General features: G+C 46.9%; 1 protein-coding gene across 3 annotated transcripts in view; it reads left to right on the top strand.

The window, feature by feature from the left end:
* The window catches only part of PKNOX2 (PBX/knotted 1 homeobox 2), a 268,109-nt gene that overhangs the window by 13,497 nt on the left and 247,189 nt on the right, over positions 1-7,423 (top strand). The gene's annotated exons all lie outside the window — the stretch shown is intronic.

Here is a 7,423-nt window from a genome sequence, read left to right on the forward strand (position 1 = left end):
CCATCCATCCATCCATCCATCCATCCATCCATCCATCCATCCATCCATTCCAACCATCGTATTTTATATATGGGGAAACTGAAGCTCAGAGAGGGACAGTAACTTACCTAAGGTCACACAGGAAATCAGTGGCAGAGGGTTAGAAACTGCCCAGGGCACGTGGTGGCTTACGCCTGTAATCCCAGCACTTTGGGAGGCCGAGGTCGGGGGATCACCTCAGGTTGGGACCAGCCTGACCAACATGGAGAAATCCCATCTCTATTAAAATACAAAATTAGCGGGGCGTGGTGGTGCATGCCTGTAGTCCCAGCTACTCGGGAGGCTGAGGCAGGAGAATCGCTTGAACCCAGGAGGTGGAGGTTGCAGTGAGCCGAGATCGTGCCACTACACTCCAGCCTGGGTGACAGAGCGAAACTCTGTCTCAAGAAAAAAAGAAAGAAAGAAAGAAGAAAAGAAAGAGAGAGAGGAAGGAAGGAAGGAAGGAAGGAAGGAAGGAAGGAAGGAAGGAAGGAAGGAAGGAAAAGAAAGGAAAGAAAGGAAAAGAAAAGAAAGAGAGAAAGAAACTGTCTAGGGCAGGGCAGTTGGGGCAGAGCATAGTCCTTAGCATCAAAGACTGGGCTTAACTACAGAAACACTTGCTATATGACCCAGGAAAACGTGTCTCCTGAGCCTCAGTTCTCTTATCTGTAAGATGGTACAGTAATTCTCAACTCAAGTGGCAGCCAGGACAACGAAAGGAGATAGCCGTGTAAAGTGCGCAGTGTGGTGTCGGGCTCGGATGGCACAGTCCTTTGCCTCCAAGCCTTGCCCTCTCCCATGTGTTTCGTGGCTCCGGCCACACCTGTAGAACCAACCAATGAACCCTGTGTTTGTCCCACCGTGTGTCCCCTGGGCTCAATGAACAGAAGGCCTGAGGATTTATTCATTCTTTCATTCACTTATTCCTCAAGTATTTATTAGGTATCCTGAGCATGTGCCCAGGATTATCTTGGTGCCAGGGATAGAAAGGTGAGCAAACTCCGGTGGCTTCTACCCTGATAGGGTTCACAGTGAGATGGTGAACAGAGACGTTACTTTTTAAAAATCACATGAATAAATGTGAGAATATGAGTGACATACGAGCTTTGAGGAGAAGAGCCTAACACTGTGGGAGCATTCTTCAACAGGAAGATTTTATCTAGAGAGAGCAGGGCAGGGCCTCCCTGGGGAATGATGTTTGAGCTGAGCCTGAAGGGAGATAAGGCAAAACTGAGAAAAGATGGAAGGAAAATCGCATCCCAGGCAGGGGGAACATAGGGTTGAAGGCCCCGGGCAGGGAGGAAGGGCTATGCCTGCAAGGGCTGACAGGCAGCTGGGGGGCTGCAGCAGAGGGGCGGGTCAGATGTGAGTCACTGAGCTGTGCCTTAGAGGAGCTTGCGAGAGAACCCCTGGAGTCTCACTCTGAAGCAGGGCTGCACCTGCGGGGAGGGGTGGGTAAACCGAGTCTGAGATTCTGACATGGAGACCAGGCCAGCATTTGGCTATAGTCCTGGACAGAGAAACACATGTTTCCAAGCCTCAGTTTTTCTGCCCCCAAATGAGCATATGACAATAAAAATTATAAATAGATTGCAGATCCATGATGGTGGAGGTGGAGGTAAAAATGAACAAATGCATTAGGTATTTTGCCCTCAGCATACATGTGAATGGCATCAAATTCATTGACGTTAAAACTTAGATGATCTGGGTTTGTAAATGAACAAAAGCCAAAGTCCTCCCTGTGGCTGAATCTCCACCTCCCCGATTCATGTCCTGTCACTGTCCTGCTCACTCCAGGCACACGGGCCTTCTAGACGCCCCTGTTGTAACTGAAACAGCCATGCATGCTCCTGCCTGAGGGCCCCTGCACGTACTGGTCCTTGTGCCGGGAGCACTCTTTCCCTGGATATCTGCATGGCTTGCTTGCTTGCTTTTTCAGGTTTCCCCTCCAATATCATCTTCTCAATGAGGCTTTCCTCATTTCCCATCTAAAATGAAATCCCTTTTGTCCCCTCCCTGGCTCTCCCTTTCCATCTTTATTTTTCTTTAGAGCAATTGTTGGATTCCGTCTCTTTTTTTTTCCCCTCTGCTCTAATCTGGAATAGTACTTGGCTGTAGTAAAAGCCCAGGCAATGTTTGTGGAATGAATGAATGAGTGAAAGAATGGGGAGAGCTGTTTGTTGGTGAAATGATGTGTCAGGTTCATTCAAAGAGGCTTTTTCCCTTGCTCTGAAATTGACTCATGGAATGTCAGAATTGGAAGGAACTAAGTCATTGGTCTTTGAGCAACTCTCATTTAACAACTGAGTAAACAGAGGCCCAGGGAGGTACTTCAGGGGCTTGTGAAAGGTCACAGAGCTTGGAGCCAGAATGAGAACCAAAGCCTCTGGGATTTACTCCAGGACTCTTCACGAAGCTTTGGCTTTTTTGCATGACACAGCTCCTGAGGAAAAAAGGGGGTTTACTCTGTGGTCTCCAGCTTCCTGGTGTTCTGCTTCTGGGGCCACATGGCCTGAAGGGCTGTAATTTCACTCCAAGATCTCTGGCACTGCTCCTTGAGCCACCATGCGGGATGTTGGTAAAGGCAGCTATTGGCAACTAACGGGCAGACATACTTCTCTCCCAGGAGGTGAAATGAATGTTTTCTGTCAAGGTCAATCTACAGGAAATGATTATTTAGCTCTGACTTGGTGGAGTCTGCCTAAGGTGGAGAATGCAAGAAGTATCAGATTCTAGTCCTGCGCTTCAGGAACTTCTAGTTTAGCTAGGGAGACAATGCTTACTAACATCGATACTCACATTAAAATAATGCTAGCAAACATTAACTAGTGCTTATCACATACCAGGCACTGTTCTGAAAACTTTATGCCTATTCACTTATTCAGTTCCCACTATGACTCTATGGGGATGTTGCCATACCTCTTTCACATTTAAGTAAACTGAGGCCCAGAGAGGTTTAGCAACTTGCTCAAAGCCACACGGCTAGTAAGAGGAGAAGCCAGGATTTGAAGCCAGGTGGTCTCTCACCAGCACCTATCCTCTTATACATTAAGTTAAATAATAGCACAAGACAAGAATGCGAGATGCATTACGAAGCAGTAGAGTGAGGTCAAGGGAGGAGGTTACACTGCAGGCTGGAGGAGTGTGATGGCTTCCTGGGGGAGGTGCTGCCTGAAGAAAGCACAATGTTTGGATAGCAGGAGAGAGGCTTTGCCCTCCTGGTTTTCCATCCTCAGGTGGAAGGGAACAGTGGTTAGGAGTGTCTGATGAGGGACTTGTGGTAGGGAGGAGTCTCCTCCCTTAATACATACATTTGGGAGCAACAAACCTGAACAAGGTCGTTTACCAGCTGCCCAGTGAGGGCTGGGAGCAGGACTTGGCACTGGCCTGGCCTCTCTCTCCCATAGAAATAGTTCCCCATGGGCTTGTGTCATGGGGGCTTTGCCTAGTTTGGGAGAGGAGTCTCTTGGTGAGCCCCTCAGGATCTAGCCTTCTTAAATATTTGGGAGATTCAGAGAAGATCCTCTAAATGGTCTCCAAAATGCCAAGATGGCTGCTCCTTCTGTAAAATGGGCCAGTAACCCCATGCTCTGGGGGTGCAATGAGCATTTCATGGCTTGATGTTTTTAAGGAATCTGGCCCATTTGCCTTCCGTTACAGACTGCTTCCTTTCTCTGTCCACCTCCCGCAATCCCCAGTTCAACCCAGACTGGCTACCCTCAGTCTTAGCTTGGAGCTGGGACACAGTGAGGTTTCTTGATCGTGTGACCTGGCTTTTTGGGGCTGCACTAGGCGACAGGCCTAAAGCTGCTCTCTTCAGTGGAGTTACTGATAATGTCCCTCAATTATGTTTGCATTCTAAAAACACACTTGCTTTGTTTTGGAGCCATAAAGCACAAAGAAGTCACAGTCGGAGGTTGGCCAACCATCCCAGTTTGCCCAGAATTGTAATGGCTTTCACACTGAAAGTCTGTGTCTGGGGTCCCCCCTGTCTCGGGTAACCTGGGCAGGCAGTTGGTTGCCCTATGAGTCAGGAGAGAGGGAGAGAATGTGGTGGAACTGAAGGCTCATGCACCCACTAAAGGCTGTCCCATTGCCCCCTCCATGTGGCTGAATCCCCCAGAGACAGGCAGATAGATGTCTATGGAAGATCTAACTGAAAGGTAAAAGGCTTTGGCTGTAGACAGACCAGGGTTCAAATCTCCCATCGGCTGTGTACCATCACCTTGACTTTGGCCAAATGTCTTAAGTTGAGCCTCAGTGTCCTCATTTGTAAATGTGGGGACTGTAATAACTATGTCATGGTGCTGTTTTGGGACTCGAATGGCCCAAGGCAAATAAAGTACCTGGCATATTACAGATGTTACATACAATAGGCTAAGCCATCTGAGCCATTACATTTATTACCAGTGTTGGGTTTGGATGGGAAGAAATAGCCTCTTTCTCTTAGGAAAGCTGGGTTGTGAAACTGGCCTCCCCAGCTCCTCCAAATTCATGGCACCTCGCCCATTTCATAGCACTGTCCTGGCCTGCCAGCAGCTACAGAGAAGGGCCTGGGGAAGGACCCTTGCATTTTTTGTGGGGAGAGAGGTGAAGATAGGAGAACTGCCGTTGTCCCTGCCCTCAAGGCTGGGCTGAGGTCCAGAATCCTGGGGCTTTAAGTGTGTCTTTTTCCCCTTTCCCTGGCTTATTTGACTTTCTGGAAAATAGGAAGGCTCATTACTGTTTGGAATCAATGAAACTTGCAAGAGGGACCGCAGAGAGCCTCTGGTTTAATTTGGCCTTCTCTGATATGAGGACCTTGACGCCCAGGGAGGTGGTAACTCATCCCAAGATCAGCACCCAGGCTTTCCCGGCCCCTAGCCCAGGGACCTCCTGGTTCAACAGGCTTGGGAAGTCCTTTCAGCTCCAAGGGACAAGGCACATGGTGGCTGTAGCATGCAATGAATCCTTTTTCTGAAAGTAGCTTGCCTGCTTTGAGGATTATTGGTGACGTATATTAAATCCCTGGCCAGCTACCCTCTGCCACTTCAGCCTACTCTTTGAGCCACCTCTCTCTAATGGAGGGTGAGCTATGCTCATAAGACACTGACTGTTTTGTTAATTAACTTTTTTTTTTTTACATTGACTCTTTTAAATGGTCACACTAAACTAAGAAGATAAACACCATTTCTAAAGACATTCTAAAATTCACAGAAAGAGGTGATTTTTTTCAGAGTGAATATTTTTCTGGATTAGCCACTACGGTTGACCTTGCTAAGCTGAGGGCATCAGCAGATTTCATGTGCTCAATGAATGGAGTGTTCGTGAAGTGCCAGTGTGGGCAGGGAACGCTTGCATCCAGAGTGGGGAACGTGAATGGGCTATTACTCTGAGCAAATGTGATCTGTTTCCTGTGGGGGTTTTTTCTGTTGCCTGTGGACCCTCCATTTGCCTCAAATACATTTTCAATTTATTTAGCACCCACTGTGTTCTAGCCACCACGGAGGGAGATAAAAGATGCCAAGATTTGGTCTCTACATGAAGGAGCAGACAGTTTGAGTGGGGAGAGAAGCATGGAAACCACGGAAAGTTTAACGATATTGAAGGAGTTACATCACAATACCTGAGGGCAGTTCCCCACAAGAGGTGTTACAGGACAGAGAAGACTCATTACCAAATGAGTGACACTCATAAGAGTGATGCTCTCAGAGGAAGGACAGAAAGTGGACTGCAAGGATAGGGGAGACTTCTGGAAGAGGTGGATGGTGTGGCAGACCCTTGACACTCATTCCCCTTCAGCAGGCTTGGAATGTGGGGATGACTATCCCCATTTTCACATATGGCAAAGGCCCAAGCTACACAGCTGGTAAGTTGAGATTTAGAATCCAGACCCATCTGCATCCAAACTTTTTCCATTAGAAACCCTGTCTCCCATGAGCCAGGCTTTGAAGATTGGGTGGGACTAAATAGATAGAGAGAGGGGAGCCATAAACAAGAGTGTGTGTGAGCAAGATAATGAGCAAAGACCCTACTGCATGGTGGGGCACTGAGTCCACCCGTGTGGAAAGAAGAAAGCAGCCTGCTCTAGGGGAGCATAGCCTGCAGCACTGGGCTCCTTGCTGGTTAGAGGCTGGAGCCTCTGGAACCTGCCTGTGCTGATTGCCATTCCCTGCCCTCTGCTCAGAACCTCTTCTCACACCCAGGAGCCTCTGATTGCTTTCCTGGCCTTGCGTTGGAGGCTGGCTAGGCTGGCATCTGTCTCCCAAGAAGACCTAGTAGATCCCCAGTGATAATAGGAATGACAGCAAAACCATCCTGCATCTGTAGAATACTTTTCCATCTACACAGTCTTTACACTTGAAACCAGAAACAAACCATGAAGAAAGACATCATGATGGGTAGGCAAGGTCCAGGGCTCAAGGGACTTCTGCTCAGACCTCAGAGGACAGGCCAAGGACAAGTGCCCCAGGCAGGTTACTCACTGTTTACCATTTCATGTATGGTACCTGGCACATAATAGGTGCTCAATAAACATGGATTGAGTCCCACCCTGTTTGCAGGTACCTGATTCTAGCACCTCTGCAGAAAGCAAGCAGCATCCCTGACCGTTGCCTCCTGGCATTTGTTCATTGTCCTCAGCCCTGCAGCTCTGTGCCCAGTGGCTCCATGCTTCAGCCCGAGTCAAGGCTGTTGCAAAGCCTGTGTACATTTACGGTTACTGAGTTTGAGCTTGAAAGAAGTCTAGTTTCATTTGTTTGGTTGGGCTCTCTGAGTTCAATTCATTTTACATAAGAAATTACATAATTAACTACACTCTACCTTTCTATTGTCCTTTTCTTGGTGGTAAAACACGCATAACATAAAATCTGCCATTTTAACCATTTTCAAGTGTGCAATTCAGTGGCATTACATTCACACTGTTGTGCAAACTCCACCATATATATTTCCAAAACATTTTATCACTTCAGACAGAAATTCTGTACCTATTAAGCAATAACTCTGCATTCTGCCCTGGTAACCTCTCATCCACTTTCTGTCTCTATGAATTTGACTATTATATATGCTTCATATAAGCAGAATCATAATATATTTGTCCTTTTGTGTATGGTTGTTTCACTTAGCATAATGTTTTTAAGATTGATCTGTGCCGTAACATGTATCAGAATTTCATTCCTCCTTATAGATGAATATTTCATTGAATGTAGATACCACATTTTGTTCATCCATTCGTCTGTTGATAGACATGTAGGTTGTTTCCACTTTCTGGCTATTGTAAGCAATGCTGCAAGTATTGCATATCAATACTTACATTGATATGCAAGTATCATTTGAGTCCCTGTTTTCAGTTCTTTTGGACATATACCTAGTAGTGGAATCGCTGGGTCATATTCTAGTTAATTCTTTTTTTTTTTTTTTTTTTTTT

The sequence above is a fragment of the Piliocolobus tephrosceles genome, chromosome 13 (assembly GCF_002776525.5).
Source record: "Piliocolobus tephrosceles isolate RC106 chromosome 13, ASM277652v3, whole genome shotgun sequence".
Taxonomy (NCBI): domain Eukaryota; kingdom Metazoa; phylum Chordata; class Mammalia; order Primates; family Cercopithecidae; genus Piliocolobus; species Piliocolobus tephrosceles.